This window comes from Pan paniscus, chromosome 7 (genome assembly GCF_029289425.2).
Source record: "Pan paniscus chromosome 7, NHGRI_mPanPan1-v2.0_pri, whole genome shotgun sequence".
NCBI classification, from domain to species: domain Eukaryota; kingdom Metazoa; phylum Chordata; class Mammalia; order Primates; family Hominidae; genus Pan; species Pan paniscus.
Window position 1 is genome coordinate 3,197,310 of NC_073256.2, and position 18,431 is coordinate 3,215,740.

Here is an 18,431-nt window from a genome sequence, read left to right on the forward strand (position 1 = left end):
TCTGTATAAATATGGAAATATCTACACGGCCATCTGTATAAACATGGAATTATCTACAGTGCCATCTGTAGAAAGATGGAAATATCTACACCGCTATCTCTATAAATATGGAAATATCTACACCGCCATCTCTATAAACATGAAAATATCCACACTGCCATCTCCATAAAGATGGAAGTATCTACTCCGCCATGTTAATAAACAAGGAAATATCTACACCACCATCTGTGTAAACATGGAAATATCTACGCCGCCATCTGTATAAACATGGAAATATCTAGACGGCCATCTGTGTATAGATGGAAATATCAACACCGCCATCTATACAAACATGGAAAAATCTACACCGCTATCTCTATAAACATGGAAATATCTGCACTGCCATCTGTAAAAACATGGAAATACCTATACAGTCATCTGTATAAACATGGAAATATCTACAATGCCTTCTGTATACACCTGGAAATATCTACACAGACATCTGCATAAACATGTAAATATCTACATTGCTATCTCTATAAACATTGAAATATCTACACCGCCATCTCTATAAACATGGAAATATCTACACCGCGATCTGTATAAACATGGAAATATCTACACCGCTATCTGTATAAACATGGAAATATCTACAAAGCTCTCTCTATAAACATGGAAATATCTGCACCGCCATCTGTATAAACATGGAAATACCTACAAAGTCATCTTTATAAACACGGAAATATCTACAGCGCCATCTCTATAAACATTGACAAATCTACACTGCCATCAGTAAAAACATGGAAATATCCACACAGTCATTTGAATAAACATGGAAATATCTAAACCACCATCTGTATAAACATGGAAATACCTACAATACCATCTGTATACACATGGAAATATCTACACAGACTTCTGTATAAATATGGAAATATCTACACGGCCATCTGTATAAACATGGAATTATCTACAGTGCCATCTGTAGAAAGATGGAAATATCTACACCGCTATCTCTATAAATATGGAAATATCTACACCGCCATCTTTATAAACATGAAAATATCTACACTGCCATCTCCATAAAGATGGAAGTATCTACTCCGCCATGTTAATAAACACGGAAATATCTACACCACCATCTGTGTAAACATGGAAATATCTACGCCGCCATCCGTATAAACATGGAAATATCTAGACGGCCATCTGTGTATAGATGGAAATATCAACACCGCCATCTATACAAACATGGAAAAATCTACACCGCTATCTCTATAAACATGGAAATATCTGCACTGCCATCTGTAAAAACATGGAAATACCTATACAGTCATCTGTATAAACATGGAAATATCTACAATGCCTTCTGTATACACATGGAAGTATCTACACTGACATCTGCATAAACATGTAAATATCTACACTGCTATCTCTATAAACATGGAAATATCTACACCGCCATCTCTATAAACATGAAAATATCTACACTGCCATCTCCATAAACATGGAACTAACTACTCCGCCATCAGTATAAACATGGAAACATCTACACCGCCATCTGTGTGAATAAGGTAATATCTACAATGCCATCTGTATAAAGATATAAATATCTGCACCGCGAGCTGTATAAACATGGAAATATCTACATCGCTATCTATTTAAACGTGGAAATACCAACACCGCTATTGGTATAAACATGGAAATATCTACAACGTCATCTATATAAACATGGAAATATCTACACCGCTATGTCTATAACCATGGAAATACCTACACAGCTATCTCTATAAACATGGAAATATCTACACCAATATCTGTAAAAACATGGAAATATCTACACCGCTATCTGTATAAACATGGAAATATCTACACCGCGATCCGTATAAACATGGAAATAACTTCACCGTTATCTGCATAAACATGGAAATATCTACACCGCTATCTGTATAAACATGGTAATATCTACACCACCATCTATATAAACATGGAAATATCTACACCAGCATCTGTATAAACATGGAAATATCTACAATGCCATCTGTAGAAAGATGGAAATATCTATACCGCAATCTGTATAAACATGTAAATATCTACACCGATATCTGTAAAAATATGGAAATATCTACACCGCTATCTGTATAAACATTGAAATATCTACACCGCGATCTGTATAAACATGGAAATATCTGAACCGCGATCTGTATAAACATGGAAATATCTACACCGATATATGTATAAACATGGAAATATCTACAAAGCTCTCTCTATAAACATGGAAATATCTGCACCGCCATCTGTATAAACATGTAAATACCTGCAAAGTCATCTTTATAAACATGGAAATATCTACAGCGCCATCTCTACAAACATTGACGAATCTACACTGCCATCTGTAAAAACATGGAAATATCCACACAGTCATCTGAATAAACATGGAAATATCTAAACCACCATCTGTATAAACATGGAAATACCTACAATACCATCTGTATACACATGGAAATATCTACACAGACTTCTGTATAAATATGGAAATATCTACACGGCCATCTGTATAAACATGGAATTATCTACAGTGCCATCTGTAGAAAGATGGAAATATCTACACCGCTATCTCTATAAATATGGAAATATCTACACCGCCATCTCTATAAACATGAAAATATCTACACTGCCATCTCCATAAAGATGGAAGTATCTACTCCGCCATGTTAGTAAACACGGAAATATCTACACCACCATCTGTGTAAACATGGAAATAACTACGCCGCCATCTGTATAAACATGGAAATATCTAGACGGCCATCTGTGTATAGATGGAAATATCAACACCGCCATCTATACAAACATGGAAATATCTACACCGCTATCTCTATAAACATGGAAATATCTGCACTGCCATCTGTAAAAACATGGAAATACCTATACAGTCATCTGTATAAACATGGAAATATCTACAAAGCCATCTGTATACACATGGAAATATCTACACAGCCATCTGTATAAACATGTAAATATCTACACTGCTATCTCTATAAACATGGAAATATCTACACCGCCATCTCTATAAACATGAAAATATCTACACTGCCATCTCCATAAACATGGAACTAACTACTCCGCCATCTGTATAAACATGGAAACATCTACACCGCCATCTGTGTGAATAAGGAAATATCTACAATGCCATCTGTATAAAGATATAAATATCTGCACCGCGAGCTGTATAAACATGGAAATATCTACATCGCTATCTATTTAAACGTGAAAATACCATCACCGCTATCGGTATAAACATGGAAATATCTACAACGCCATCTATATAAACATGGAAATATCTACACCGCTATGTCAATAAACATGGAAATACCTACACCGCTATCTCTATAAACATGGAAATATCTACACCAATATCTGTAAAAACATGGAAATATCTACACCGCTATCTGTATAAACATGGAAATATCTACACCGCGATCTGTATAAACATGGAAATAACTTCACCGTGATCTGCATAAACATGGAAATATCTACACCGATATCTGTATAAACATGGTAATATCTACACCACCATCTATATAAACATGGAAATATCTACACCGCCATCTGTATAAACATGGAAATATCTACAATGCCATCTGTAGAAAGATGGAAATATCTACACCGCAATCTGTATAAACATGGAAATATCTACACCGATATCTGTAAAAATATGGAAATATCTACACCGCTATCTGTATAAACATTGAAATATCTACACCGCGATCTGTATAAACATGGAAATATCTAAACCGCGATCTGTATAAACATGGAAATATCTACACCGCTATCTGTGTAAACATGGAAATATCTACAAAGCTCTCTCTATAAACATGGAAATATCTGCACCGCCATCTGTATAAACATGGAAATACCTACAAAGTCATCTTTATAAACATGGAAATATCTACAGCGCCATCTCTACAAACATTGACAAATCCACACTGCCATCTGTAAAAACATGGAAATATCCACACAGTCATCTGAATAAACATGGAAATATCTAAACCACCATCTGTATAAACATGGAAATACCTACAATACCATCTGTATACACATGGAAATATCTACACAGACTTCTGTATAAATATGGAAATATCTACACGGCCATCTGTATAAACATGGAATTATCTACAGTGCCATCTGTAGAAAGATGGAAATATCTACACCGCTATCTCTATAAATATGGAAATATCTACACCGCCATCTCTATAAACATGAAAATATCTACACTGCCATCTCCATAAAGATGGAAGTATCTACTCCGCCATGTTAGTAAACACGGAAATATCTACACCACCATCTGTGTAAACATGGAAATAACTACGCCGCCATCTGTATAAACATGGAAATATCTAGACGGCCATCTGTGTATAGATGGAAATATCAACACCGCCATCTATACAAACATGGACATATCTACACCGCTATCTCTATAAACATGGAAATATCTGCACTGCCATCTCTATAAACATGAAAATATCTACACTGCCATCTCCATAAACATGGAACTAACTACTCCGCCATCTGTATAAACATGGAAACATCTACACCGCCATCTGTGTGAATAAGGAAATATCTACAATGCCATCTGTATAAAGATATAAATATCTGCACCGCGAGCTGTATAAACATGGAAATATCTACACCGCTATCTGTATAAACATGGAAATATCTACAAAGCTCTCTCTATAAATATGGAAATATCTTCACCGCCATCTGTATAAACATGGAAATACCTACAAAGTCATCTGTATAAACATGGAAATATCTACAGCGCCATCTCTATAAACATTGACAAATCTACACTGCCATCTGTAAAAACATGGAAATATCCACACAGTCTTCTGAATAAACATGGAAATATCTACACCACCATCTGTATAAACATGGAAATACCTACAATACCATCTGTATACACATGGAAATATCTACACAGACTTCTGTATAAATATGGAAATATCTACACGGCCATCTGTATAAACATGGAATTATCTACAGTGCCATCTGTAGAAAGATGGAAATATCTACACCGCTATCTCTATAAATATGGAAATATCTACACCGCCATCTCTATAAACATGAAAATATCTACACTGCCATCTCCATAAAGATGGAAGTATCTACTCCGCCATGTTAATAAACACGGAAATATCTACACCACCATATGTGTAAACATGGAAATATCTACGCCGCCATCTGTATAAACATGGAAATATCTAGACGGCCATCTGTGTATAGATGGAAATATCAACACCGCCATATGTACAAACATGGAAATATCTACACCGCTATCTCTATAAACATGGAAATATCTGCACTGCCATCTGTAAAAACATGGTAATACCTATACAGTCATCTGTATAAACATGGAAATATCTTCAAAGCCATCTGTATACACATGGAAATATCTACACAGCCATCTGTATAAACATGTAAATATCTACACTGCTATCTCTATAAACATGGAAATATCTACACCGCCATCTCTATAAACATGAAATTATGTACACTGCCATCTCCATAAACATGGAACTAACTACTCCGCCATCTGTATAAACATGGAAACATCTACAATGCCATCTGTGTGAATAAGGAAATATCTACAATGTCATCTGTATAAAGATATAAATATCTGCACCGCGAGCTGTATAAACATGGAAATATCTACATCGCTCTCTATTTAAACGTGGAAATACCAACACCGCTATCGGTATAAACATGGAAATATCTACAACGCCATCTATATAAACATGGAAATACCTACACCGCTATGTCTATAAACATGGAAATACCTACACAGCTATCTCAATAAACATGGAAATATCTACACCAATATCTGTAAAAACATGGAAATATCTACACCGCTATCTGTATAAACATGGAAATATCTACACCGCGATCTGTATAAACATGGAAATAACTTCACCGTGATCTGCATAAACATGGAAATATCTACACCGCTATCTGTATAAACATGGTAATATCTACACCACCATCTGTATAAACATGGAAATATCTACACCGCCATCTGTATAAACATGGAAATATTTACAATGCCATCTGTAGAAAGATGGAAATATCTATACCGCAATCTGTATAAACATGTAAATATCTACACCGATATCTGTAAAAATATGGACATATCTACACCGCTATCTGTATAAACATTGAAATATCTACACCGCGATCTGTATAAACATGGAAATATCTACACCGCGATCTGTATAAACATGGAAATATCTACACCGCTATCTGTATAAACATGGAAATATCTACAAAGCTCTCTATATAAACATGGAAATATCTGCACCGCCATCTGTATAAACATGGAAATACCTACAAAGTCATCTTTATAAACACGGAAATATCTACAGCGCCATCTCTATAAACATTGACAAATCTACACTGCCATCAGTAAAAACATGGAAATATCCACACAGTCATCTGAATAAACATGGAAATATCTAAACCACCATCTGTATAAACATGGAAATACCTACAATACCATCTGTATACACATGGAAATATCTACACAGACTTCTGTATAAATATGGAAATATCTACACGGCCATCTGTATAAACATGGAATTATCTACAGTGCCATCTGTAGAAAGATGGAAATATCTACACCGCTATCTCTATAAATATGGAAATATCTACACCGCCATCTCTATAAACATGAAAATATCCACACTGCCATCTCCATAAAGATGGAAGTATCTACTCCGCCATGTTAATAAACAAGGAAATATCTACACCACCATCTGTGTAAACATGGAAATATCTACGCCGCCATCTGTATAAACATGGAAATATCTAGACGGCCATCTGTGTATAGATGGAAATATCAACACCGCCATCTATACAAACATGGAAAAATCTACACCGCTATCTCTATAAACATGGAAATATCTGCACTGCCATCTGTAAAAACATGGAAATACCTATACAGTCATCTGTATAAACATGGAAATATCTACAATGCCTTCTGTATACACCTGGAAATATCTACACAGACATCTGCATAAACATGTAAATATCTACACTGCTATCTCTATAAACATTGAAATATCTACACCGCCATCTCTATAAACATGAAAATATCTACACTGCCATCTCCATAAACATGGAACTAACTACTCCGCCATCTGTATAAACATGGAAACATCTACACCGCCATCTGTGTGAATAAGGTAATATCTACAATGCCATCTGTATAAAGATATAAATATCTGCACCGCGAGCTGTATAAACATGGAAATATCTACATCGTTATCTATTTAAACGTGGAAATAGCAACACCGCTATTGTTCTAAACATGGAAATATCTACAACGCCATCTATATAAACATGGAAATATCTACACCGCTATGTCTATAAACATGGAAATACCTACACAGCTATCTCTATAAACATGGAAATATCTACACCAATATCTGTAAAAACATGGAAATATCTACACCGCTATCTGTATAAACATGGAAATATCTACACCGCGATCTGTATAAACATGGAAATAACTTCAACGTGATCTGCATAAACATGGAAATATCTACACCGCGATCTGTATAAACATGGTAATATCTACACCACCATCTATATAAACATGGAAATATCTACACCGCCATCTGCATAAACATGGAAATATCTACAATGCCATCTGTAGAAAGATGGAAATATCTATACCGCAATCTGTAAAACATGTAAATATCTACACCGATATCTGTAAAAATATGGAAATATCTACACCGCTATCTGTATAAACATTGAAATATCTACACCGCGATCTGTATAAACATGGAAATATCTACACCGCGATCTGTATAAACATGGAAATATCTACACCGCGATCTGTATAAACATGGAAATATCTACAAAGCTCTCTCTATAAACATGGAAATATCTGCACCGCCATCTGTATAAACATGGAAATACCTACAAAGTCATCTTTATAAACATGGAAATATCTACAGCGCCATCTCTATAAACATTGACAAATCTACACTGCCATCAGTAAAAACATGGAAATATCCACACAGTCATTTGAATAAACATGGAAATATCTAAACCACCATCTGTATAAACATGGAAATACCTACAATACCATCTGTATACACATGGAAATATCTACACAGACTTCTGTATAAATATGGAAATATCTACACGGCCATCTGTATAAACATGGAATTATCTACAGTGCCATCTGTAGAAAGATGGAAATATCTACACCGCTATCTCTATAAATATGGAAATATCTACACCGCCATCTTTATAAACATGAAAATATCTACACTGCCATCTCCATAAAGATGGAAGTATCTACTCCGCCATGTTAATAAACACGGAAATATCTACACCACCATCTGTGTAAACATGGAAATATCTACGCCGCCATCTGTATAAACATGGAAATATCTAGACGGCCATCTGTGTATAGATGGAAATATCAACACCGCCATCTATACAAACATGGAAAAATCTACACCGCTATCTCTATAAACATGGAAATATCTGCACTGCCATCTGTAAAAACATGGAAATACCTATACAGTCATCTGTATAAACATGGAAATATCTTCAATGCCTTCTGTATACACCTGGAAATATCTACACAGACATCTGCATAAACATGTAAATATCTACATTGCTATCTCTATAAACATTGAAATATCTACACCGCCATCTCTATAAACATGGAAATATCTACACCGCGATCTGTATAAACATGGAAATATCTACACCGCTATCTGTATAAACATGGAAATATCTACAAAGCTCTCTCTATAAACATGGAAATATCTGCACCGCCATCTGTATAAACATGGAAATACCTACAAAGTCATCTTTATAAACACGGAAATATCTACAGCGCCATCTCTATAAACATTGACAAATCTACACTGCCATCAGTAAAAACATGGAAATATCCACACAGTCATTTGAATAAACATGGAAATATCTAAACCACCATCTGTATAAACATGGAAATACCTACAATACCATCTGTATACACATGGAAATATCTACACAGACTTCTGTATAAATATGGAAATATCTACACGGCCATCTGTATAAACATGGAATTATCTACAGTGCCATCTGTAGAAAGATGGAAATATCTACACCGCTATCTCTATAAATATGGAAATATCTACACCGCCATCTTTATAAACATGAAAATATCTACACTGCCATCTCCATAAAGATGGAAGTATCTACTCCGCCATGTTAATAAACACGGAAATATCTACACCACCATCTGTGTAAACATGGAAATATCTACGCCGCCATCCGTATAAACATGGAAATATCTAGACGGCCATCTGTGTATAGATGGAAATATCAACACCGCCATCTATACAAACATGGAAAAATCTACACCGCTATCTCTATAAACATGGAAATATCTGCACTGCCATCTGTAAAAACATGGAAATACCTATACAGTCATCTGTATAAACATGGAAATATCTACAATGCCTTCTGTATACACATGGAAGTATCTACACTGACATCTGCATAAACATGTAAATATCTACACTGCTATCTCTATAAACATGGAAATATCTACACCGCCATCTCTATAAACATGAAAATATCTACACTGCCATCTCCATAAACATGGAACTAACTACTCCGCCATCAGTATAAACATGGAAACATCTACACCGCCATCTGTGTGAATAAGGTAATATCTACAATGCCATCTGTATAAAGATATAAATATCTGCACCGCGAGCTGTATAAACATGGAAATATCTACATCGCTATCTATTTAAACGTGGAAATACCAACACCGCTATTGGTATAAACATGGAAATATCTACAACGTCATCTATATAAACATGGAAATATCTACACCGCTATGTCTATAACCATGGAAATACCTACACAGCTATCTCTATAAACATGGAAATATCTACACCAATATCTGTAAAAACATGGAAATATCTACACCGCTATCTGTATAAACATGGAAATATCTACACCGCGATCCGTATAAACATGGAAATAACTTCACCGTTATCTGCATAAACATGGAAATATCTACACCGCTATCTGTATAAACATGGTAATATCTACACCACCATCTATATAAACATGGAAATATCTACACCAGCATCTGTATAAACATGGAAATATCTACAATGCCATCTGTAGAAAGATGGAAATATCTATACCGCAATCTGTATAAACATGTAAATATCTACACCGATATCTGTAAAAATATGGAAATATCTACACCGCTATCTGTATAAACATTGAAATATCTACACCGCGATCTGTATAAACATGGAAATATCTGAACCGCGATCTGTATAAACATGGAAATATCTACACCGATATATGTATAAACATGGAAATATCTACAAAGCTCTCTCTATAAACATGGAAATATCTGCACCGCCATCTGTATAAACATGTAAATACCTGCAAAGTCATCTTTATAAACATGGAAATATCTACAGCGCCATCTCTACAAACATTGACGAATCTACACTGCCATCTGTAAAAACATGGAAATATCCACACAGTCATCTGAATAAACATGGAAATATCTAAACCACCATCTGTATAAACATGGAAATACCTACAATACCATCTGTATACACATGGAAATATCTACACAGACTTCTGTATAAATATGGAAATATCTACACGGCCATCTGTATAAACATGGAATTATCTACAGTGCCATCTGTAGAAAGATGGAAATATCTACACCGCTATCTCTATAAATATGGAAATATCTACACCGCCATCTCTATAAACATGAAAATATCTACACTGCCATCTCCATAAAGATGGAAGTATCTACTCCGCCATGTTAGTAAACACGGAAATATCTACACCACCATCTGTGTAAACATGGAAATAACTACGCCGCCATCTGTATAAACATGGAAATATCTAGACGGCCATCTGTGTATAGATGGAAATATCAACACCGCCATCTATACAAACATGGAAATATCTACACCGCTATCTCTATAAACATGGAAATATCTGCACTGCCATCTGTAAAAACATGGAAATACCTATACAGTCATCTGTATAAACATGGAAATATCTACAAAGCCATCTGTATACACATGGAAATATCTACACAGCCATCTGTATAAACATGTAAATATCTACACTGCTATCTCTATAAACATGGAAATATCTACACCGCCATCTCTATAAACATGAAAATATCTACACTGCCATCTCCATAAACATGGAACTAACTACTCCGCCATCTGTATAAACATGGAAACATCTACACCGCCATCTGTGTGAATAAGGAAATATCTACAATGCCATCTGTATAAAGATATAAATATCTGCACCGCGAGCTGTATAAACATGGAAATATCTACATCGCTATCTATTTAAACGTGAAAATACCATCACCGCTATCGGTATAAACATGGAAATATCTACAACGCCATCTATATAAACATGGAAATATCTACACCGCTATGTCAATAAACATGGAAATACCTACACCGCTATCTCTATAAACATGGAAATATCTACACCAATATCTGTAAAAACATGGAAATATCTACACCGCTATCTGTATAAACATGGAAATATCTACACCGCGATCTGTATAAACATGGAAATAACTTCACCGTGATCTGCATAAACATGGAAATATCTACACCGATATCTGTATAAACATGGTAATATCTACACCACCATCTATATAAACATGGAAATATCTACACCGCCATCTGTATAAACATGGAAATATCTACAATGCCATCTGTAGAAAGATGGAAATATCTACACCGCAATCTGTATAAACATGGAAATATCTACACCGATATCTGTAAAAATATGGAAATATCTACACCGCTATCTGTATAAACATTGAAATATCTACACCGCGATCTGTATAAACATGGAAATATCTAAACCGCGATCTGTATAAACATGGAAATATCTACACCGCTATCTGTGTAAACATGGAAATATCTACAAAGCTCTCTCTATAAACATGGAAATATCTGCACCGCCATCTGTATAAACATGGAAATACCTACAAAGTCATCTTTATAAACATGGAAATATCTACAGCGCCATCTCTACAAACATTGACAAATCCACACTGCCATCTGTAAAAACATGGAAATATCCACACAGTCATCTGAATAAACATGGAAATATCTAAACCACCATCTGTATAAACATGGAAATACCTACAATACCATCTGTATACACATGGAAATATCTACACAGACTTCTGTATAAATATGGAAATATCTACACGGCCATCTGTATAAACATGGAATTATCTACAGTGCCATCTGTAGAAAGATGGAAATATCTACACCGCTATCTCTATAAATATGGAAATATCTACACCGCCATCTCTATAAACATGAAAATATCTACACTGCCATCTCCATAAAGATGGAAGTATCTACTCCGCCATGTTAGTAAACACGGAAATATCTACACCACCATCTGTGTAAACATGGAAATAACTACGCCGCCATCTGTATAAACATGGAAATATCTAGACGGCCATCTGTGTATAGATGGAAATATCAACACCGCCATCTATACAAACATGGACATATCTACACCGCTATCTCTATAAACATGGAAATATCTGCACTGCCATCTCTATAAACATGAAAATATCTACACTGCCATCTCCATAAACATGGAACTAACTACTCCGCCATCTGTATAAACATGGAAACATCTACACCGCCATCTGTGTGAATAAGGAAATATCTACAATGCCATCTGTATAAAGATATAAATATCTGCACCGCGAGCTGTATAAACATGGAAATATCTACACCGCTATCTGTATAAACATGGAAATATCTACAAAGCTCTCTCTATAAATATGGAAATATCTTCACCGCCATCTGTATAAACATGGAAATACCTACAAAGTCATCTGTATAAACATGGAAATATCTACAGCGCCATCTCTATAAACATTGACAAATCTACACTGCCATCTGTAAAAACATGGAAATATCCACACAGTCTTCTGAATAAACATGGAAATATCTACACCACCATCTGTATAAACATGGAAATACCTACAATACCATCTGTATACACATGGAAATATCTACACAGACTTCTGTATAAATATGGAAATATCTACACGGCCATCTGTATAAACATGGAATTATCTACAGTGCCATCTGTAGAAAGATGGAAATATCTACACCGCTATCTCTATAAATATGGAAATATCTACACCGCCATCTCTATAAACATGAAAATATCTACACTGCCATCTCCATAAAGATGGAAGTATCTACTCCGCCATGTTAATAAACACGGAAATATCTACACCACCATATGTGTAAACATGGAAATATCTACGCCGCCATCTGTATAAACATGGAAATATCTAGACGGCCATCTGTGTATAGATGGAAATATCAACACCGCCATATGTACAAACATGGAAATATCTACACCGCTATCTCTATAAACATGGAAATATCTGCACTGCCATCTGTAAAAACATGGTAATACCTATACAGTCATCTGTATAAACATGGAAATATCTTCAAAGCCATCTGTATACACATGGAAATATCTACACAGCCATCTGTATAAACATGTAAATATCTACACTGCTATCTCTATAAACATGGAAATATCTACACCGCCATCTCTATAAACATGAAATTATGTACACTGCCATCTCCATAAACATGGAACTAACTACTCCGCCATCTGTATAAACATGGAAACATCTACAATGCCATCTGTGTGAATAAGGAAATATCTACAATGTCATCTGTATAAAGATATAAATATCTGCACCGCGAGCTGTATAAACATGGAAATATCTACATCGCTCTCTATTTAAACGTGGAAATACCAACACCGCTATCGGTATAAACATGGAAATATCTACAACGCCATCTATATAAACATGGAAATACCTACACCGCTATGTCTATAAACATGGAAATACCTACACAGCTATCTCAATAAACATGGAAATATCTACACCAATATCTGTAAAAACATGGAAATATCTACACCGCTATCTGTATAAACATGGAAATATCTACACCGCGATCTGTATAAACATGGAAATAACTTCACCGTGATCTGCATAAACATGGAAATATCTACACCGCTATCTGTATAAACATGGTAATATCTACACCACCATCTGTATAAACATGGAAATATCTACACCGCCATCTGTATAAACATGGAAATATTTACAATGCCATCTGTAGAAAGATGGAAATATCTATACCGCAATCTGTATAAACATGTAAATATCTACACCGATATCTGTAAAAATATGGACATATCTACACCGCTATCTGTATAAACATTGAAATATCTACACCGCGATCTGTATAAACATGGAAATATCTACACCGCGATCTGTATAAACATGGAAATATCTACACCGCTATCTGTATAAACATGGAAATATCTACAAAGCTCTCTATATAAACATGGAAATATCTGCACCGCCATCTGTATAAACATGGAAATACCTACAAAGTCATCTTTATAAACACGGAAATATCTACAGCGCCATCTCTATAAACATTGACAAATCTACACTGCCATCAGTAAAAACATGGAAATATCCACACAGTCATCTGAATAAACATGGAAATATCTAAACCACCATCTGTATAAACATGGAAATACCTACAATACCATCTGTATACACATGGAAATATCTACACAGACTTCTGTATAAATATGGAAATATCTACACGGCCATCTGTATAAACATGGAATTATCTACAGTGCCATCTGTAGAAAGATGGAAATATCTACACCGCTATCTCTATAAATATGGAAATATCTACACCGCCATCTCTATAAACATGAAAATATCCACACTGCCATCTCCATAAAGATGGAAGTATCTACTCCGCCATGTTAATAAACAAGGAAATATCTACACCACCATCTGTGTAAACATGGAAATATCTACGCCGCCATCTGTATAAACATGGAAATATCTAGACGGCCATCTGTGTATAGATGGAAATATCAACACCGCCATCTATACAAACATGGAAAAATCTACACCGCTATCTCTATAAACATGGAAATATCTGCACTGCCATCTGTAAAAACATGGAAATACCTATACAGTCATCTGTATAAACATGGAAATATCTACAATGCCTTCTGTATACACCTGGAAATATCTACACAGACATCTGCATAAACATGTAAATATCTACACTGCTATCTCTATAAACATTGAAATATCTACACCGCCATCTCTATAAACATGAAAATATCTACACTGCCATCTCCATAAACATGGAACTAACTACTCCGCCATCTGTATAAACATGGAAACATCTACACCGCCATCTGTGTGAATAAGGTAATATCTACAATGCCATCTGTATAAAGATATAAATATCTGCACCGCGAGCTGTATAAACATGGAAATATCTACATCGTTATCTATTTAAACGTGGAAATAGCAACACCGCTATTGTTCTAAACATGGAAATATCTACAACGCCATCTATATAAACATGGAAATATCTACACCGCTATGTCTATAAACATGGAAATACCTACACAGCTATCTCTATAAACATGGAAATATCTACACCAATATCTGTAAAAACATGGAAATATCTACACCGCTATCTGTATAAACATGGAAATATCTACACCGCGATCTGTATAAACATGGAAATAACTTCAACGTGATCTGCATAAACATGGAAATATCTACACCGCGATCTGTATAAACATGGTAATATCTACACCACCATCTATATAAACATGGAAATATCTACACCGCCATCTGCATAAACATGGAAATATCTACAATGCCATCTGTAGAAAGATGGAAATATCTATACCGCAATCTGTAAAACATGTAAATATCTACACCGATATCTGTAAAAATATGGAAATATCTACACCGCTATCTGTATAAACATTGAAATATCTACACCGCGATCTGTATAAACATGGAAATATCTACACCGCGATCTGTATAAACATGGAAATATCTACACCGCGATCTGTATAAACATGGAAATATCTACAAAGCTCTCTCTATAAACATGGAAATATCTGCACCGCCATCTGTATAAACATGGAAATACCTACAAAGTCATCTTTATAAACATGGAAATATCTACAGCGCCATCTCTATAAACATTGACAAATCTACACTGCCATCAGTAAAAACATGGAAATATCCACACAGTCATTTGAATAAACATGGAAATATCTAAACCACCATCTGTATAAACATGGAAATACCTACAATACCATCTGTATACACATGGAAATATCTACACAGACTTCTGTATAAATATGGAAATATCTACACGGCCATCTGTATAAACATGGAATTATCTACAGTGCCATCTGTAGAAAGATGGAAATATCTACACCGCTATCTCTATAAATATGGAAATATCTACACCGCCATCTTTATAAACATGAAAATATCTACACTGCCATCTCCATAAAGATGGAAGTATCTACTCCGCCATGTTAATAAACACGGAAATATCTACACCACCATCTGTGTAAACATGGAAATATCTACGCCGCCATCTGTATAAACATGGAAATATCTAGACGGCCATCTGTGTATAGATGGAAATATCAACACCGCCATCTATACAAACATGGAAAAATCTACACCGCTATCTCTATAAACATGGAAATATCTGCACTGCCATCTGTAAAAACATGGAAATACCTATACAGTCATCTGTATAAACATGGAAATATCTACAATGCCTTCTGTATACACATGGAAGTATCTACACTGACATCTGCATAAACATGTAAATATCTACACTGCTATCTCTATAAACATGGAAATATCTACACCGCCATCTCTATAAACATGAAAATATCTACACTGCCATCTCCATAAACATGGAACTAACTACTCCGCCATCTGTATAAACATGGAAACATCTACACCGCCATCTGTGTGAATAAGGTAATATCTACAATGCCATCTGTATAAAGATATAAATATCTGCACCGCGAGCTGTATAAACATGGAAATATCTACATCGCTATCTATTTAAACGTGGAAATACCAACACCGCTATTGGTATAAACATGGAAATATCTACAACGTCATCTATATAAACATGGAAATATCTACACCGCTATGTCTATAACCATGGAAATACCTACACAGCTATCTCTATAAACATGGAAATATCTACACCAATATCTGTAAAAACATGGAAATATCTACACCGCTATCTGTATAAACATGGAAATATCTACACCGCGATCTGTATAAACATGGAAATAACTTCACCGTTATCTGCATAAACATGGAAATATCTACACCGCTATCTGTATAAACATGGTAATATCTACAACACCATCTATATAAACATGGAAATATCTACACCGCCATCTGTATAAACATGGAAATATCTACAATGCCATCTGTAGAAAGATGGAAATATCTATACCGCAATCTGTATTAACATGTAAATATCTACACCGATATCTGTAAAAATATGGAAATATCTACACCGCTATCTGTATAAACATTGAAATATCTACACCGTGATCTGTATAAACATGGAAATATCTACACCGCTATCTGTATAAACATGGAAATATCTACAAAGCTCTCTCTATAAACATGGAAATATCTGCACCGCCATCTGTATAAACATGGAAATACCTACAAAGTCATCTTTATAAACATGGAAATATCTACAGCGCCATCTCTATAAACATTGACAAATCTACACTGCCATCAGTAAAAACATGGAAATATCCACACAGTCATCTGAATAAACATGGAAATATCTACACCACCATCTGTATAAACATGGAAATACCTACAATACCATCTGTATACACATGGAAATATCTACACAGACTTCTGTATAAATATGGAAATATCTACACGGCCATCTGTATAAACATGGAATTATCTACAGTGCCATCTGTAGAAAGATGGAAATATCTACACCGCTATCTCTATAAATACGGAAATATCTGCACCGCCATCTCTATAAACATGAAAATATCTACACTGCCATCTCCATAAAGATGGAAGTATCTACTCCGCCATGTTAATAAACACGGAAATATCTACACCACCATCTGTGTAAACATGGAAATATCTACGCCGCCATCTGTATAAACATGGAAATATCTAGACGGCCATCTGTGTATAGATGGAAATATCAACACCGCCATCTATACAAACATGGAAATATCTACACCGCTATCTCTATAAACATGGAAATATCTGCACTGCCATCTGTAAAAACATGGAAATACCTATACAGTCATCTGTATAAACATGGAAATATCTACAATGCCATCTGTATACACATGGAAATACCTACACAGCCATCTGCATAAACATGTAAATATCTACACTGCTATCTCTATAAACATGGAAATATCTACACCGCCAT